General features: G+C 47.8%; 1 protein-coding gene and 1 pseudogene across 4 annotated transcripts in view; one reads left to right on the plus strand and one right to left on the minus strand.

Moving 5' to 3' along the window:
• The window catches only part of SLC41A2 (solute carrier family 41 member 2), a 140688-nt gene extending 121701 nt beyond the window's left edge, over positions 1–18987 (minus strand). The window contains exon 1 of one of the 4 annotated variants that reach the window (XM_055118466.1): positions 18844–18987. The gene's annotated coding sequence lies outside the window, so the exon portion shown is untranslated. Of the gene's footprint in view, positions 1–11436; positions 11514–18626 lie in introns of those variants that run through there. The other 3 variants (XM_055118465.1, XM_055118464.1, XM_055118467.1) reach the window with 3 other exon arrangements.
• On the plus strand, positions 15919–15997 carry LOC129399240 (small nucleolar RNA SNORA40; annotated as a pseudogene).
• Positions 18988–19916: the final 929 nt, after the last annotated feature.

The raw sequence follows: 19916 nt of genomic DNA on the forward strand, positions 1-19916 counted from the left end.
TCTGCAAAACCCTCCACAATAATGAAGCTAAAGATATCTTTAAAGGTGACACACCATTGGCCAAGCAAGTGGACACAGAGATAAACAAATGGGACTACCTTAAACTGAGAAGCTTCTGCACCTCAAAAGATACAGTGACCAGAATACAAAGACAATCTACAGAATGGGAAAGGATATTCACCCAATAACCATCTGATAAGGGGTTGATATCAAGGATTTACAAGGAACTGGTTGAACTTCACAAGAAGAAAACATCCAACCCCATCAGAAAATGGGGCGAAGAAATGAACAGAAACCTTCTTAAAGAAGAAATCTGAATGGCCAAAAGGCACATGAAAAAAATGCTCTTCATCACTAATCATCAGGGAGATGCAGATCAAAACAACAATGAGATATCATCTCACACCACAGAGACTGGCACACATCCAAAAGAACAAAAGCAACCAGTGTTGGCGTATGGGGGGGGGGAGAAAGGGACGCTCTTTCACTGCTGGTGGGAAGTGCAAGTCCTTTTGGAAAACAGTATGGACACTTCCAAAAAATTAGAAATTGAGCTCCCATTTGACCCAGAAATACCCCGGAGATACAAAATATATCCTGGAGATACAAAAAAGTGTAGTAGAAATGACATCTGCATTCATATTATCATTGTAGCACTGTTTACAATAGCCAAAATCTGAAAAAAAAAAAAAACCCGAATGCCCGAGAACAGATGACTGGTTAAAGAAACTTTGGTATATCTACACAATGGAATACTATGCAGCTGTTAGAAAAGATGAAGTCATGAAATTTGCATTAGGTAGATCAACATGGAAAGTATCATGTTAAGTGAAGTGAGTCAGAAAGAGAGGGACAGACGTAGAAAGACTGCACTCATTTGTGGAATATAAAGTAACAGAATGGGAGACTTACACCCAAGAAAAGTAGAGATAGGTACCAGGAGGATTACTCCACAGCTTAGAAGCCGACCTCACATGCTGGGGGAAAAGGCAGCTAAGACAGAGAAGGGACCACCAAGTAAAGGGTGCTAGGAGGGCCCGCTCGGGATGGGAGATGCGGGCTGAAAGCAGACTATAGACCGAACATGATGGCCACTTAATACCTCTATTGCAAACCACAACACCCAAAAAGAGAGAGAGCAAAAGGAAATACCCTGCCACAAAGGTGGGGTAGGGTGGAGGGGACGAGGTGGGGGGGTGGGAGCGATGCTGGGATCTACTGGTGGTGGAAAATGGGCACTGGTGGAGGGATGGGCACTCGATTATTGTATGACTGAAACTCAAACACGAAAGTTTGTAAGTCTGTAACTGTACCTCATCTTGATTCACTAATAAAAATTCTTTTAAAAGAATTGGAGTGAAGGGACCCAGAGACCTATTACAGCGAGTGAGGCAATTCTTGTTACTATAACAAGTATCACATTGGAGACGTTACTGGTGCCTGCTCCAGCAAATCTATGAGCAACGGAATGACAGTGATAGTGATAGTGACAGAGGCAATTCTATCCCCAGCACTGTCAAAGGTCCCCCAACTCAGGGGACAGGGCGATAGTACAGCAGATGGGGTTCTTCCTTAGGATGGTGACCTGAGTTCAATTCCTGGAATCCCATGTGGTCCCCGGAGCACCGCTGGGGGAGTAATTCCTTAGCCCAGAGCCAGGACTAACCCCAGAGCATCACCAGGTGTGATCCAAAAACAAGCAAAAACAAAAACAAAAAGTCACTCAACTTATACCAGGAGTGATCCCTGAGCACAGAATCAAGACTGATCTCTGAGCACAGAATCAAGACTGATCTCTGAGCACAGAATCAGGAGTCATCCCTGAGCACAATTAGGTGTGATCCCTGCATGCTCCCCATCTCCATCCCTGCCTCCCTCTGCCCCCGCCCGCCCACCAGCAAATAAAGAAGACTGATGATTTGCTTGTAAAAAAAAAAAAATCAAAAATAAGTGTCAAGGGGCTGGAGAGACAGTATAACAGTTAGGGCACTTGCCTTGCATGGCGCCAACCTGGATTCAAATCTTGACACTCCAGATGGTCCCCTGAGCACAGCCAGGAGTGATTCCTGAGTACAGAGCCAGAAGCAACCCGAGTATAACCAGATGTGCACCCCTCCCCCCCAAAAAAAACCCTAACACTTTAAAAAAGAAAAGAAAGAAATGGCAAGTGTGTTAACATACTAGTGGTACTGATGGTAATTAAGAGCCTGGGACTTGGGTCACACTGCTTCGGCTTCATTTCTGCTTTGGCTTCATTTCTGCTTTAAACCTCAACTTCCTTTTGAAAACATTTCCTGCTTGTGGGTTACTGTGAGCCCTCCACTTACTCCTGTGAAGCGTTTAGAATCCTGTATGTTAGCTGATACAATGTTTCATCACTAGGATACATTTTACAAAGTTCTCCAAGTCTGGGCCAGAGCCATAGGCCAGCAGGCAGGGCACTAGCCTTGCACGTGGTCAACCTGGGTTCAAACTCCGGCACCAGGGATGGTCCCCTGAGCCCTCCAGGAGTCATCCCTGAGCACACAGCCCTGAGCACCGCTAGGAGAGCCTCAAAAACAACCACCACAAAGCTCAGTCTGATTTCCCATCTCTCTGCCCTTACTAAGGACTTCCTAACACCACCATCATCCCAGAAGTGCAGCACGCAAGCCCTGGCTTTTGACCAGATAAACTGCTTTATTACAAGTTTCTCTTTAAAAAAAAAAAATACATCAATTGAACTTTTTTATTTTTTTACAACTTTCACGTTCTTCTTCAGATCAAACTGCCAGCATGCTATAAAGTTATGTCATGCTATAAAGTTAGTTATTGGGCCTGAGAGAGTTCAAAGGGGTAAGCAGATGCAAAGCATGCGTGCAGGTGGCCTGGGGCGGGCTGTGGCCAGTGCATGTGTCCCAAGCATGGCTGGGTGAGGGGCAGGAACCTGGGGTGGGGGTGCGGGGCGGTAGGAATCATCAAGTATGATATAAAGTATCTACACACACATGCAGAGAAACTGACTCAACACATCCAGGCCCTTTAAATGCTCCCTATAGGAGACATACTGAACAAAAATAGGTCTTTAGGAAACCACAATACTGCAAGAATGAAAATGAAAGTTGGACTAGAAAGTGGCTCTCCTACCAGTTAAGCTTAAACGCTAGGTTTTGTTTATTTTAACATCTAAGACGTCCACATGATATTTTTACAATTTACAAATGAACAGGACTCTTGTATATCCATCCTGTGCTTCCTGCAGGAGTCGAGAGAAAAGCAGACTCGACAAAGTGGGGCAGGCCAAGAAGGGAACTATCATGTTTCCCTGGGGTTGTTCTGAGGCTTTCTAATAAGGAACTGAAGTGTTTCCTAACTTTTTCTTTGTTAGATAATTAGAATAAGAATTTTTTTGAACTTCTGCTTATTTTTAATAGAAGTCTCGTTTGGATAAAATCCTTATATCACAAAATACAAAATTTAAAAGATGGAATTAATTTTGAATATATATATTTAAAAATATATTTACGAAGTTTTGCTACTGTCATTACAATGAATTTTAGAACATTTTATCACCCTCAGAATGCCCATTGGCAGTTTCTCCCTTCACCCCTCCAGACACGGATAACAATGAGTTTATCCGTCTCTTTATGGAATTTCCAATTCTGAACTTCTAATCACTGTCACTGCCACTGTCATCCCATTGCTCATCGATTTGCTTGAGCGGGCATCAGTAATGTCTCTCATTATGAGACTTGTTATTACTGTTTTTGGCATAGCCAATACGCCACGGGTAGCTTGCCAGGCTCTGCCGTGCGGGCTCGATACTCTCGGTAGCTTGACGGGCTTTCTGAGAGGGGCGGAGGAATCGAACATGGGGGATCTGCCGCATGAAAGGCGAATACCCTACCACTGTGCTCTCTCTCCAGATAGGAAAAAAAATCACATGATTTTTTTTTTTTTGACTGCTTTCTTTGGCCCAACACCCAGCATAATGCTTTCAAGCTCATTTATCTTGTAGTGGATGGGGGTTGTACTTCATTTCTGTTTATCATAATATGACCATCTGCTATATGGATGTCACTTTTCTGTGATGGACTTTAAGGGTACCTTTAACTTGTCTTGGTCGTGTGTCGCTTACTACGACATTTGCAGCTAACTATAACTTTATCGCTGGTCAGCTGGAAGATGGAGGTGGCCGGAGCGGGAGCTCGGGGGCTGGACTCCCCACTCTGCCTCTCCACATGGGAGGCCCAGGGCCAGTGCATGCCCTGGACAGTCCCTGAGCACAGCTGGGGCACATCCCAAGCACGGAGCCTCAGAGGCCCCTGAGTGCTGCAGGTTTGGCCCCCAAAACACAAAGATAGAGGAAAGGGACAGCCAAGGGGAAGAATGGAGCAGACCAGGTTCTGGATTGCTGGAACCCCTGTGGGATTCGCTTTCTTGCCCCTACACTAACACTGTTTTTATTCCAGGGGAATATATGGAAAATAGTGAAAATATTTACATTCCCACTATGTTCCACTGGCCCTATTATAGTCCTGTAACGTTTATTTTGTTGTTGTTGTTGTTGTTTGGACCATACGTCAGTGGTGCCCAGGGGACCAGGCAGGGCGGGGAGGGAACCTGGGCCTCCCATATGCCAAGTGGAACCCAGCCTCCCATATGCAAAGAGCACTGGCCTGTGCTCAGACCACTGGGCTATCTCTCTGGCCCCTGTGTTTATTTTCACTTTACCAGCACAACAATAACAACAAAAGTACTCTCAGACTAAAACAAAGGAAAAAAAAAAATCCTTGCCGTTGGCAAAACACTGTCTAATCCTCCAATTTTTGTTTTTTAAAAAAATACAAGTCCTTCAAAATATTTTAAAATTTAAACCAAAAGGAGAGGCAATCACCCAATTAATACCCTCAATTAATATTAAGTATAATATTAAATAATTTTAAATAATGAAACATAATATTTAAATATTAAATTAATATTAAATTTTAATTAAATTAAATTAATATTAAATAGAATATTTTAAAATATTTTAAAATTTAAAGCAAAAGGAAAGGTTTTAATCACCCAAATTAATCACCCAATTAATACCCTCCTTGAACTTATCTCATAGAATCTAATTTGGGGGCGGGGCTCCCGAAATCTCAAACAGCCTGGGGGCTACTCAGTGATGCCTCAGGCCCTATCGGAGGTGCTGATAAGAGAAGAGCCCTAAGGTGCAGAGGACCAAACCTAGGACCTGGTGCGTGCACGGCTGTGCCCCTAATCAGCTCTGCTCATTTCCCCGGCCCCTCACACAATCTATCTCCCAAACCTAGGAGATACACATGTTCCTACATTTCCACTCAGGAAACTGAATCCCAGAGGGGCTGAGTAAGTTACAATGCTGGTGAGTTCACAGCCCAGGCCTTTAATTCACACCTTTCTGACTAACCAGCAAAACAAAAGGACAACACAGGGGACACAGGGACATTCGCTAGGCCACAAGTCTTCTGCCCTGAGTCAAGTGGCCCCGGGGAACGTGGACTTCAAAGCCAAGCACTTTCCCGTCCTGTCTTCCCTCCCACTTCCACTCAGGCCAACACCGAAATCCAGTAAATTGGATCCTGGTTATTTTTTAACACAGCAGATTGCTCAAGAATGAAAAGAGCCTCTTCCCCCAAGCCTCATCCCTGATTCACAGGTGAACTCTGCATTATTTATTTCTGAATTAATAAGTGAGCAAATATTTACCAGAGAGCCAGGAATGTAGCCAAATATAACCCCAGGCAATCAGGCACTGATAAACGACTCTGCGAGGCAGCACAGGGCAGGCAGATCTTTAGCACCGGCCGCCCGAATGCTTACTTGATAATACATCACCTCGCTCAGAGGAAGACAGACCTACAGTATGTGCTCCCGATGTGAAATTCTGCGTATTCCTGAGTCAGCACTGGCTGACTGAGTCAAAATGTGGGTGTTTGTTCATCAAGTACAACGAACGAGAAAGTTAACCATGAGCTAAACCTTAAAGAACAGATAAGCTTTTGGGGTCTGGTTAAGGGGGGCTTCTGGCATTTAGGTGGTGAGGTGACTGTGCCACAAATTCCAACAGAATCATAAACACATAGCCTTAATGATCACTATGTCACTGTCATCCCGTCGATCATCGATTTGCTCAAGCAGGCACCAGTAACGTCTCCATTGTGAGACTTGTTGTTACTGTTTTTGGCATATCGAATACGCCACGGGGAGCTTGCCAGGCTCTGCCGTGGGGGCGAGATACTCTCGGTAGCTTGCCGGGCTCTCCGAGAGGGAGGAATCGAACCCAAGTCAGTCACATGCAAGGCAAACGCCCTACCCGTTGCTATCGCTCCAGCCCCAGCCTTATTTATAAATCTTAAAAATAATAAAGGGAATCGGTAAATCAGACAAGGGAAAACGGAGAAGGGGAAGAGCATCCGAGCAAGGGGCTGGTAACTGGGCAAAAAAGGGGAAGGAAGTGAATAGACGGGGCTGAAGAGATGCAACACAAAGGTAAACTGGACGTGATCTGGGAATCCTGGACGGGGCATGGAGGACTTCAGGTTCTCGAAATAGCTACACTGCTTTAAACACTGATTTGAAAATAATTCATTGCTGAAATTAAACTCTACATGAATCCACGTGATTCTACGTGAATCCCCAATACACGAAACGGTGCAGAGCCAGGAGTAACCCCTGCGCATTGCCGGGTGTGACCCAAAAAGCAAAAAAAAAAAAAAAAAAAAAACCAAAAAAACAAACAAAAATAAAGTAGGAAGAAGCAAGGCAGTTCAGGATGAAGCACAGCGAACTCCACCGGCCTGGTCCCCACCTGATCTAACTTGAGAAGACCCCGTCAAGTCCCTCCACCCAGCAACTGGGAAATCACTGGGTGAGAAAAAGGCCATTTCCTCCGGGCACCCCCCACAGAGGGGCCTGGTGAGACTCCTCCCGGCCCCAAGGGACACAGCCCTGGCAGCCGAAACCCCCCAAAACCCTCCACATGCTTTGGCAGAACCTCACCCATGAATGAAGCTTGTCCTGGCGCTTCATAGCACACACCCTACCCTTAGTCCAAGAGCAGCGCACCCCAGCGGATGGACTCAAAGTAGGAGGCAACCAGCCTTAGAGGGAAATAGATTATTTGGGTCCCTGCTTTGGGGCAGGGATTGGGGTTCGAGATGGAAACACCTGAAATACGGTGGCGGAAGGTGTCATAGGGGTGGGATTGGTGTTTGAATGTCAAATGTAATCCAATATTATGAACTACTTTATAAAATAATTTTTTAAAAAAATTATGTTCACTTTTTTAAAAATTATGTTCACATAATAAGAGAGAGGGAGGGGAAGAGAGAGAGAGAGAGAGAGAGAGAGAGAGAGACCACAGTCAGTCTGGCAGAGACCTGTCCTCGAGAGAACTGGGCGACCTAAGTCAGTGGGGAGAGGAGAGGGTGCAGGAGGAAGAAATATCATTTTCACTTTTTCTTTTGCAGGGGTTGAGGTGAGTAGGGATAGTGCTCAGATCAAACTCAGGGCCACAGACGTGCAAAACAAGTTCTCTAACCACTGAGCTACATCCCCGGCCCTCGTTTTCATTTTCTAAACCTGCACATTTTCTCAAATGCTCGCATGGTGAGCATGTTCTACATTATAACTTAAGAAGCAATGAAATAAGGAGCCAATGCTTTTGAAATGATAAATGCCTTCAAGTGAATTGCCACATTTTAATGAATCATTTCCCTACAGGAGGACATTTTCTGGACCGAATTACACTGCAATGAAAATGAACATCTTTGTGCAGAATCTTTTCCCCATACCTAAGAGTTATTTTCTTCGGACAAATTTATACAGTTGGCCGTTTCAATTTAAGTTCCGCGAAGCGCTGCTGAAAATAGGACTTTGCAGAACACAGAAATGTAAGACTCCATGAGTATTTTTAATAACCAACCTCTATTAGCAACATTTGATTCTAGCCTTTGTATTTAAGAGATAGAAAAATCTAATGTATAAAACCAATTAGCCATTTCCACATCTTGAAACCATTTGAGAGAAATCTGAATCATAAGTGGAAAGTAGAAATGTACCTTTCATGAATTTTTCATAACATCTCCTTCCACTTATCAAAACTGCACGCTGGAAACCTTTTCCCCGCACAGTTTGGGCTTAGAGTCTAATTCTGTGAAGTCACAGTGGCCCAACCGCGCCATGAGCCTCTGACAACAAACTGACATCACCAAATTCTTATAAGCTCTTTGGATGTACGGGATTCTATTCTTACATCTTCTAAAGCCAAAAATCTATTTTTTCTGTTGTTGTTGCCTCGCCATTAAGCATGTGTGATGGATGCATTTTAATTTAATCTCTTTGCTCTCAGCCACTTTTCTGAAACTGCCTTCTGGGAAGTGCTCAAAGGATGCTTAGCTCTCCAAAGAAAATATAAAGGACAGCAGGATTGCCTCCTCCTGTGAACGATTAGTCACTGCCCTACTTGAGGAGAGAGGCCCCTAAATCAGGAAGTTAATGTGTGTGGTTTCTGTTTTGTTTTTTAACTAACCGCTTTAATGTAACATCGAGAGTAATTTTGATGGGGCTGGAGCGATAGCCCAGCGGGTAGGTCGTTTGCCTTGCACATGGCCGACCCAGGGTTGGTTTCCAGCATCCTGTATGGTCTCCCAAGCACCGCCAGGAGTAATTCCTGAGTGCATCAGCCAGGAGGAACCTCTGTACATCGCCAGGTGTGACCCAAACACCCCCAACCCCCCCCAAAAAAAAAAGAGTACTTTTGATTAAAAGTTTCGGGGTTTGGGTCACACCCAGCTGTGCTCAGGTCTTACTCCTGGTGGGCTCAGGGGACCATATGGGATGCCAGGGATCCAAACCAGAGTCAGTTGTGAGCAAGGCCAACGCCCTACCTGCTGTACTATCACTCCAGCCCCTGATTAAATATGTTTTAAAATAGGCAGACTTGGTTCTCTCACGAACATTTCAAAAGGACTTTTTTTTGGTGGGGGTGCAGGACCATGCATGAAGTTACAGTATCCAGCGCTGGGCTCCCATTTATACAAAACGCACTCCAGGCCTCTGAGCACGTCCCCCACCCCCCACCCCCCACCCCAAGGCCTGCAAAAGGAATTTCAACCAATGAAAACTCTGCCCCCAAAGCAAGTCTTCCTAGAAGCATCAAGATCATTTCCGCTACTATGTTTACTGACTGCTGGGTACCCCGGACTATGCTAAATGTTCACTGCGAGGAAGAGAGAAGCAAGATCTGCTCTCATTAATCTTTTGATTTTAGTGTAACGGCACTTAAGTAAACAAGAAATCTATAAAGAGAAGGTCCACCCCCCCAAAAAAAAATGTGAAGAGATTCTTTAGGGAAAAAAATACATGGTATTAGTTTTGGAAAACCTGCAACACTGGGCTAAGGAATCTGAAGTTTCTATTTGAGAATGAACTGGGCACTCAAAGGGATGTTTCAAAATCTTAATGTAATCGGGCTCCTATTTAAAACTTCCCAGTGGCTTCTCATTTCCTCTAAAGTAAATTCAAAGTATCTAATAAGATTAAATCCTGCATAATCAAAAGACCCTTGGCTATTGATTATACTGGCCTAGGTTTCTGCTTCTGCTTTCCTAGGTTTTTTTTTTTTTTTTTTTTTGAGGGGAGGGCACACCCAGTGATGCTCAGAGATTACTCCTGGCAGGGCCTGGAGGACCATCCACAGTGCCGAGGACAGAACTTGGGTTGGCTGCATGCAAGACAAGTGCCTCATCAGCCATCTATTCAGTACCTGTGTTTGACGCGCCCCTATTTTCTAGTTGATATATCTTTTGCAATATGCATGTCATACTCAATGGGCTTTACAATCTTACTGGTGCAGTTACTGAAATGCGACTTTGGTGCACCACATCCTCTCAACTTCTTGTCCTTTCCACCGGGTCTTTTTGCCTGACACTCTCTGGCTCCTACTAGCCTTCCCTGGAAACCGGCTGCTTCCTGTTCTACATAACTCTTAGCTCTTAGGCAGCACTGTCCTGATCCACGTAGTCTCCCATCTTCCGTGATCCAAATCATCTCTCTGCTATCTAGCATTCACTATATTAAAAATATATATACATATATATATTTACATATAGTTCTACATTTTATAAATATATTTATACTTTTTCTCAGGGGGAAGAAGGAGAGCCATACTTGAGTGATGCTCAAGGGCTACTTCAGGCTGTGTGATTCAGGAGTGACCACCAGCGTTGCTCTAAGGACCATAGGGGCAATACTGGGGATTCGATCCGAGGGTCCACTCTGCATGCACAGCAAGCACCCTGCCCGTATACTATCTCTCTGGCTCCTCAACTAACTTTTTCAACTAGAAACTCTGGGAGAGCAAAACACCCTCTTATTCACGGCTGAATCCCCAGTCCAGCCTGGAGCAGATTCTGTAGTAGACACTCGATAAATACATGCAGTAGACACTCGATAAATACTTGATAAACACAAGGGAGTGGACTCGCGTAATCTGACTCTGGAAGTACACAAGGAAATATCACTCCCTAAAAAATGGCTCTGATGTCACTACTTGGAGACACAGTTTTAAAATGGGTGTCAGAGTCCCAGATTGCCCTGGAGAGCCCAACAGCACACTTAGCTTATGGCTGCTTATTTTCAGCTCGGCCGAAGACCTCCAGAACCCAGCCACAGCCACGCTCAAGACCCCTCTCCACACGTTTGGACGAGCCTCATGCATGAAGGAACTGGCAGAGGAACCCAGGTGTGCGGGACCCGGGGCTGAGATCTCCAAGCCTGCTCAGGTTGGGACTGGGCCTCTTCTGCCCAGATCCCCCATTTTCCAGTAGCTAGTTATAGCCTAGTTCTCCCTCTCTGAGAATATGGCAAGCTACTGAGAGTTTTCCTGCCGGCACAGGAGAGCCTAACAAGCTCTTCGTGGCGTATTCATATGCCAAATACAGTAACAATGATGGGTCTCATTCCCCTGACCCTGAAAGAGCCTCTAATGCAGCACTGTTGGGAAGGACGAGTAAAGAGAGGCTGCTAAAATATCAGGGCTAGGACGAATGGAGACGTTCCTGGGCCCACTCGAGCAAATCGAGGATCAACAGGATGATAGTGATAGTGATAGTGATTTTCAGCTCTGATGCCCACAGGACTTTTACTACTCTAACAAGGAGAAGCCGCATTGAAAGGACTCGTTTCCCTTTTACTCTGGGAAGGGGCAATGCTCTGGAGACCCAAGAGCAGCAGTCAGCACCATGCTACTTGGGGCCACCCACCCAGGGGTGCGGTGCCAGGAATGGAATCTGGGCCAGAGCTCCAGGCTTTCCAGTCTTCCTCCCCACCTCCCCTACGCCCTTCCTGCCATGGGAAAGTATCTTATCTTAAGGCTTCGGATGGGATAAAGGTCCACGTTCCACACAGACCACACCCCTGTGTTCTTACTGGCGCTCTTGGACAGGACGCTGATTCGCAGAGAGCAAACTTTCCAATTCCAGGTCAAATCCCAGCCAGGACATGGTAGCCCCTGCATGGGGGAGACATGCAATTTGGGGGGGGGGGGGGTGCTCCGGTTTCAGTTGGCCAGGGAAACTAAGAAGGAACAGAGTACACGGGGGTCTGCGTTCAATTCTCCGACACAGCTTTCCCAGAAGTGAAAATGAAATTGTGATTTCCGTAGTATTTTAATACATGCTTGCCTTCTTGAATTTGATCTCAATTTGGCCTGAACCTGGCGGAGGGGAAGGGAAAGGTTAATTCAGAAATGGAAAAGCTCCAGCTGGGGCAATAGTAATTCCAGCCTAATTTCTTGGGTCCCGGAAGAGCGAGGATGGAGAGGTGTAAGTGGGACGAGAAGGAGCAACAGTGAGAAATGGATGGAAAAGGTTATATTTCTCTTTTGCAGATTTAGAGCTTCCCTTAGACCAAAAAAAAAAAAAATCTAAAAATATAGACTCCTCCAAGCTTCCCTTCCAAATGTTACTCCTTCATGCTTTTTTTTTTTTTTTTTAGCTTCCTCTGGACCCTTCACTCTACCCAAGACCTCCTTTCAACACGCGCACTTTTAGAAACAAAGTTTTTCAAAAACTCCAAAAGTACCCATGGTCCCAAACTACTTCCTTCCCCCATTTCTCAAGTCCAAAGCCCACTTCCAAGATGAGGACAGCCCAGGGGCTGGCGGGCAGGCAGTACATGCAGATGCCCCCAGTTCCATCCCCAGATCTGCATGGTCCTGAGCACTGAGCATCGAGCATTGCCAGGACTGACCTCCAAGCCCTGAGTCAGGAGAGGCAGCCCCACCCCGCAGTGCTGGATATTCCGAGCCCCCTCCCTCACCCGGACACCAAATCCAAATAGTTTCACTTCTTCATCGCCTCTAGGGGGGTAAGACAGATGGGGAACAATTTGATTAAATTCATTTACATTAATATTGAATAAGTCACTGACAAGTCTGGCCATCAATTCTACGAGATTTGGAAGACCTGATAGATGAGACAGTGAGGCTAGACAGAAAGATAGAATAAACACATAAATTAGATATAAATATATTAAACTTTGTTTGGGCGGGGGGAGGTGGAAGGAGGGGACACCAGGTGATGCTCAGTGATCTATTGGCTTATACTCAGGAATTACTCCTGGCAGTGCTCAAGGGACCATATGGGATGCTGAAAATCAAACCCTGGTCTACCAAGTGGGAGACAAGCACCTTACCTGCTGTACTATCACTCCAGCCGCATATATCAGATAAAATTAGAGAGAGAGGAGAGAGGGAAGAGAGAGAAAGAGAGGGACGAAGCAGATGAAGCAATCCGTGAAGGAGGCTTTTGACAATGAATTTCAGGAAGCCATAAATCAAGAGATGACTTGAAAAGATGTTACTCTCCTTAAGAGGATCCAACCCAAACCCTCAGACTGGCCCTGATAAGACCCTGACTGAAGACCACGAGAGCGCAAAGGTCTCCCAAGGGACTCTTTTCTGCACGAGAGGCTGGAAAAGGCCCCTGGAGTCAGCTTCACTCGGCCACGTGCCGCACTCCATTCAGGAGCCCACACCTGGGGCACAGAATTCCTCTTTCCCTTGACTCCTGTCCATTTACTCCTGACCACATCCAAGTCTCATGCCTTTACTTTATGGGATTCTCTTTTCTCTCCTCCCTTTTATCTCCAAAATAAAACTGTTCCAACTATTAGTCTTCTCCTGGAACTCATTTCAAGACAGGTAAAACAAGTCCAGGACATCCAGGTGGAGGGCTGGATCGATGGCACAGTGGGTGGGCGCCTGCTTCCGGGTCCCCACTTGGCTCCCAGCATCGCATATAGTTGGAGCCCCAGGACCTATGGAGTCTTCTGAGCACCCCCCTCCAGAAGTGATTCCTAAACACAGAGAGGAGTAAGTTCAGAACACAGATCAGTGTGGGAAGGAAGGAAGGAAGAAAGAAAGAAAGAAAGAAAGAAAGAAAGAAAGAAAGAAAGAAAGAAAGAAAGAGAAAGAAGAAAGAAAGAAAGAAAGGAAGGAAGGAAGGAAGGAAGGAAGGAAGGAAGGAAGGAAGGAAGGAAGGAAGGAAGGAAGGAAGGAAGAAAGAAAGAGAGGGAGGGAAGGAGGGAGGGAGGGAGGGAAAGGAAGGAAGGAAGGGAGAGAAAGGAAGGAAGGAAGGAAGGAAGGAAGGAAGGAAGGAAGGAAGGAAGGAAGGAAGGAAGGAAGGAAGGAAGGAGAAAGAAGAAAGAAGGAGAAGAAGAAGAAGAAGAAGAAGAAGAAGAAGAAGAAGAAGAAGAAGAAGAAGAAGAAGAAGAAGAAGAAGAAGAAGAAAGAGGAGGAGGAGGAAAGGAGGAGGAGGAAGAGAAGGAGGAGAAGGAGAAGAAGGAGAAGAAAGAAAGAAGAGGAACAAGAAGAAGAACAAGAAGAAGGAAAAGAAAATCCTGGTGAAGGCCAGTATTGACTTTCCTCAGAAAATCCAGGCGATAGGGACATCTCCCCAGCCTCATACTCTGAAGCTCAGGGTCCGCTTGCCAGGCAGGTGGGACCGGAGAGCCACACCACGTGCTCAGGCAGACTTGCATCACTCAGCATCCACAGACAGACTGATTTTTAAAAATACACCAATATGGGACTGGAGCCGTAGTACAGAGGATAAGGCACTTACTTTGCATGCGGTCGACCTAGGTTCCACCCCCAGCATTCCAGAATGTCCCAAGCCCCACCAGGAGTGATTCCTGAGTGCAGAGCTAGGAATAACCATGGAGCATTGCCAGTGTAGCCCAAAAATCAAAACAAAAAAACATTAAAATGAAAAAGTAAAAATATGCCAATGTGATCAAAATAAACTCTCCACAGTAACTTGAGAGGAAGGTGAGGGTTGCCTTGCCATCCATGAGACAGGCCCACCCTGGCTACCATCTCCCAGAGATCACTTGCCCCATGTGGGTGCCACTTGTCATGGCCCGCTGCCATCAGTCCTGTCCGAAAGTGGCACGGGCCACTCACTCTGGAGCATGGCCACCCTCTCACTCTGAATTCTAGCAAACTGTCTTACAAAGAAACCATGCTACTCGCTGCGGGTCTGCTTATACTTCGATTCTGGAGTCTATACTACTAATTTTTTTTTAAGTGACGCTAAAAACACCAAGGGAGAGATAAAGCTAGACTTGGGGAAGGATTCGTACCTACAGCAAAATGAGTGTCTACATATCTATATTCAGGGGATAAGTCGGGAGCAAGTGGTATGAAGTTGGATGGGTCATAGTTCTGGCATGTAAGAAACCATCCCACGAGTGGAGGGAAGGTGTAACAGTGGCAGGCTTGGTGTTAAAACACCGAATACCTGGAACAAACCATCATGAACCACTTTGTAAACCGCAGTGTTTCTATGAAGTATGAGGGGAACGCTGGAAATAATTAATTTTAAAGAATCATCTCATGAGCCAAAACAAAACATACCCCGAAGCTGTATATCAAAACAATTCTCCTCATTCTCTTAATGAAGTCAATGAAGTCTAAGAGGGTTCAATCGTGTTTTTGTTCTTTATAGAGTGTCAGATGGAAAGCAGAAGAGGACAGTAATTCACATTTTGTTCTGTTTTGCGTGGTTTGAGGGGGTGAGGTAGAGCCACCTGCAGTGGCCCTCCAGGTCACTCCCAGCAACTGTCAGGGCACCCAGAGGTGCTGGGGGTCCCACCTGGGCCCAAGGCCCCACACCCCTGCCTGCCACACAGGTGTTCAGCCTTCAAGCCCTCTCTCTGGATCTCTCCACGTTTATTAGTGATTGTCCACTATTCCCTTTGGCAATACTTCATCTTGTTTCCTATTACTTATCTGAAATTTGGTAATACGCTTTTGATCTGTCATGATACAGTAATAAAAAAATGACCAGTCCCTGTGTGGCTGTTTGTCTGATGTGTGGACAAAGACTTTGAGATGGATTGCTAAAACGAAATGCTCTTTTTGAGGGATAGACATAGAAGATCGCACTCATCTGTGGAATATAAAGCAACAGAATAGGAGACTAACACTGAAGAGTAGTAGAGATACGAACCAGGAGGTTTGCCCCATGGCTTGGAAGCCGGCCTCACATGCTGGGGGGAAAAGACAGCTCAGATAGAGAAGGGACCACCAAGGAAAGGGTGCTCGGAGGACCCGCTCAGGTTGGGAGATGCGTGCCGAATGTAGACTATAGATGGAACACAATGGCCACTCAATGCCTCTAGTGCAAACCACAAGACCCAAAAGGAGAGAGAGAACAAAAGGGAATGCCCTGCCACAGAGGCGGAGTGGGGGGGTAGGGATCCTGGGAACATTGGTGGAAGAGAATGGGCACTGGTGGAGGGATAGATATGTGATCATCGTATGACTGAAATGTAAACACGCAAGTTTGTAAGTATGGAACTGTACCTCACGGTGATTCGCTATTAAAAATAAATAGATAAAATAAATAAATAAATAATAAATGCTCTTTTGCAACCCAGAACTCAATGCTCTGTATGAGTTCTGATACAGATAAGAAGGAACATGAAAGAAAGAGAAAGGCGGCTTGCTCTTCAAGCCTTGAATGGTATCTCTGTACCTCACGTGCTCGTTACTATGTCTCTGCTTGCTCCTCCCACTCCAGAGGCCAGTGGTCTCTACTGAACACGTACTTCCTCTTTCTTTCCATTTCTTACCTGGGTGTTTTGCTTTCTTTTTTGTTTTGATTTGGATTTTGTTTGGTTTTTGTTCGGTTTGGTTTTTGGGGGGGGGCACACCTGCAGTGCTCAGGGGTTACTCCTGGCTCTGCACTCAGGAATCACTCCTGGTGGTGTTCCATGGACCATCTGGGATGTCAGGGATAGAACCCGGGTTGGCCAAGTGCAAGGCAAACGCCCTACTTACTGTACCATCTCTTTGGCCCTGCCACTTGCATCTAAGTCAGTTTAAATAAAATATATCTTGCTTCATAAAAAAATAAAGCTTTATTCCTGAATGGCAAATGTGATATCATATTTGGTAGTCCTGCCTGAAAGACCTGAAGCTAACGCTGAATTCTCTTGTACACTCAGAAATCAACTATTGAATAAGTATAGCAGCATTCAGTCTGCTCTAAGCGGTTCTTAACTTCAATACCATCAAAAGTATTTGCCACCACAAAAGAATGTAGCAGTAATTGAGTCTACAGAAACTTAGGGAAACAAGATCTTCTTTCTACTTGGCCCGGGACATATGACATTTGACTTGAGTTGGCTGTATTTGCCGTGATTTTGACCACCAAAGTCAAGAATTTTTAATAAAAATAGTAACTGGGAATTTTCACACCAAGCACAGCTTATATTGAAAATGCCAGTTCTGTGTGGTCTGTCGTGATTCTGATCACAAACACACCTTTAGTGGCTTTCCTCAAGAAACCAGAGAAGGGAAGGGGACAGAAAATTACCCAAGAATGGAGGGGCGTCTTCTGAAAGACTTAGAAGCACATAGCCAACTGTTCTCAACTCTAAGTATTATACTACTTTGTATCCATCAGTGTCACAGACTCTTCTAAAACATTGGTAGCTTCCATACCTAGACTCCACCCTCCCCCACTTCTGCCTCACAATATAAGCACTGTAGCTCTGTCGCCTGTTGTTTATCGATTTGCTCCAGTGGGCACCAGTAGCGTCTCTATTTCGAGACTTGTTACTGTTTTTGGCATACCAAATATGCCAGGGTAGCTTGTCAGGCTCTGCGCTGCGGCGGGATATTCTTGGTAGCTTGTCGGGCTCTCTGAGAGGGACGGAGGAATCGAACCGGGGTCCGCCGCATGCAAAAACAAACCCCCCTACCCGCTGTGCTATCGCTCCAGTCCACAATATAAGTCAACATCAAAAATACAGCTCAATTAACATACTGGCAACATATTTCAATATACATTTCCAAAGATAAACAAGGGGTGAAGGGAGGGGGTAAATGAAAAGATAGCCATCGTGATCAGTCAATAGGGAATTGCAAATCAATACCGTTTTGGATCCAGTAGGATGGCTGTGATTTGGGACTGACAGACATTACGACGCAAACACACAGGGCCTGCCTTGGTCAAACCCAGGCACTGCCCCTGAGCAACCCAGCACCACTGGCTGCGCATTCCTGAGCACAGAGCCAGCGACAGACCCTGAGTCCCTCACTTGGTGTCCCCCTCTTCTCACCCTCCCTCAATCACACCCACCCCGACAAAATTAAAATTAGGCCACCTTAGACAACAGCGAATGATGGAGAAACTGGAACCCACCCACAGTTTGGGAGCGAAGATAATGGTCCGGCTACTTTGGGGAGGGTCAGCTCCCCAGGAATGAAAACATGGGCCCGCATAAAACCCTGACCGCAAATGACCATAGCGCCGGGATTCACAAGAGCAAAAGAAGTAGAAACCTCTGTGCGTCGTCTAATAAATGGGATAACCTGAACTCTGATACAATGTGTTGCACTGATGATAAATGAAATATTCTCCTTTCACTAAAAGGGCACTGGACACTCTCCAACAGAAATGAACCTTGAAAATAACGCTGAAGCGAAAGAAGACAAGATACAAAAAGCCACAGATTTGGTGGACGAAATCCCCCAGAGTGGGCAAACCCGTATGCACAAGAGTTGCTTGGTTACCAGCGGGGGAGGGGGCCGAGAGGAGGTAGGGGGGCAAACGAGCGCGGGGAGGGGGGGAATTCACTGGGCGGGGCTGGGGGGGAGGAGGAGAGGGGTGCGTGAAGAAAACGTTCTTGGAGAGCAACGACAGTTGGCAAAACTTCACGAGAGCGGATAGAAAGTGGCACTTGGGAAATTCGGGTGGATTTCTGGTGCGCCAGGAGTGCCTCTCGGTGAAAACCCTCCAAGTCTTGGTTTGGGGGGGGGGGGGGGAGGAGCCGCGCGTCTAACGCGGTCTCCAGGGCGCCGACCTCGGACACGGACCCAAGGATGCAACCCATAGAAGGATGCAACCGACTTAGAAGGATGCAACCGCCAGAAGGATGTAACCGACAGACCCTGCGTGCGGATTCTCTCTCTCTCTCGGTTTCTCTCCCCGGCGTCACCGCCTCGCCCCGGGACCCCGGGACCCTGCGCCCCCCGCGCAGCCCCGAGGCCTGTGGTTTGGGGGGTGTGCCCGAGCCCGCCTGGCCGCGCCTCCACCCGCGCTCACCTGGCCCGTGCGCGTCGGGGCGCTGGTCCAGGGACCACCCCCGGCCCCCGGGACGCGGGCGCCGACGCTCACACCCACCGGCAGCCTGGCCCGAGGTGGGGCCGGGCTCGGGCGCTGCCCGCGGGGTTCCTGAGCGGCCCGGACCGCCCGGCTGGGCCCCGCCCCGGTACCTGGGGGGCGCCGCGGGTCCCCGGCGCCGCTCGCCCTCCCCGATCACCTGGCCCGGAGCGCCGCTGGCAGGCGCGGGGCAGCGCGTCTCGGCCGAGGCCGCCCGGGGGATGGCAGGGGCGATGGGCCGGCGGCCCCGGCCCGCGGCTCCGTCCGGCTCGCGCGCCTGGTGGCTGACAGCCCCGGAGCCCGGCCCGCCGCCCCCCGCCCCGCCCCCGCGCCGCGCCCCGCGCACGCGCAGCCGCGCCAACGCCCCGGGAGGAGGGGGGAGCGCCTGGTGATGTGGCCGCGCGCGGGGGCGGCGACCCGGCCCGCCCGGCCCGCCCCCAACCGGACCCTATGCCGCCACCCAGACAGCGGAGGCTCGCGGAGCACTTTTCCGGGCAGCCCACCGGGCCAGAAGGCCTCATCCCGGAGCCCACCCCTGCCTAAGCCCATCCCCACCCCTACACACACACACACACACACACACACACACACACACACACACACACACACACACACACACACACACACAATCCACTCCGGGTCCGAACCCCCCCAGACTTATTATATGACTCATGGTTTCTGCTGGCAGACCGGGTGGCCCGGCTCGCGCTTCTTTTCCGCGCCCCCTGGGTGGGGTGGGATTCCAGCCCAGATCGCTGTGCCCCCCCACCGCGCGTACCTTCCTTCCGGGGAGTCCCCTCCCCCGCCCCCCGCGCGCGCGTCTAGGGATGCTGCAGGTCAGACCGGGAGGGCTGGACCACCAAGGGGATGAGCCGGGGCAGCTCCCAGCGCCCTCCCAGGGGGGAGAGGAGGGTCCGATGAGAGAGGTGGCGCCTGGTGGGGTGCCAGCCTTCTCCAGGGGGCCCAGCCTCGTCATTCAAGCCAGGCGGGAGCCGGGCGGAGTTTGCCGTCTAAAGCCCGGAACGAGTTTTATGAGCACCTTTAGGCTATGACTCAGGTAATGGGCTGTTGCAGGGAACAAAACAAAGATGCCAGTCCTCGGGCACTGGCGCCGAGAGACGGCCCGTCCCGTTTCAGAATTGCACGGTTAGCGACACATGCTTGTCCACCCATCAGAGTCCACCGACTCTCGAGTTAGAATTTTTCAGAGCAGCCTTTGGGGTGCCGAAGGCC

Source organism: Sorex araneus, chromosome 10, assembly GCF_027595985.1.
Source record: "Sorex araneus isolate mSorAra2 chromosome 10, mSorAra2.pri, whole genome shotgun sequence".
Classification (NCBI taxonomy): Eukaryota; Metazoa; Chordata; class Mammalia; order Eulipotyphla; family Soricidae; genus Sorex; species Sorex araneus.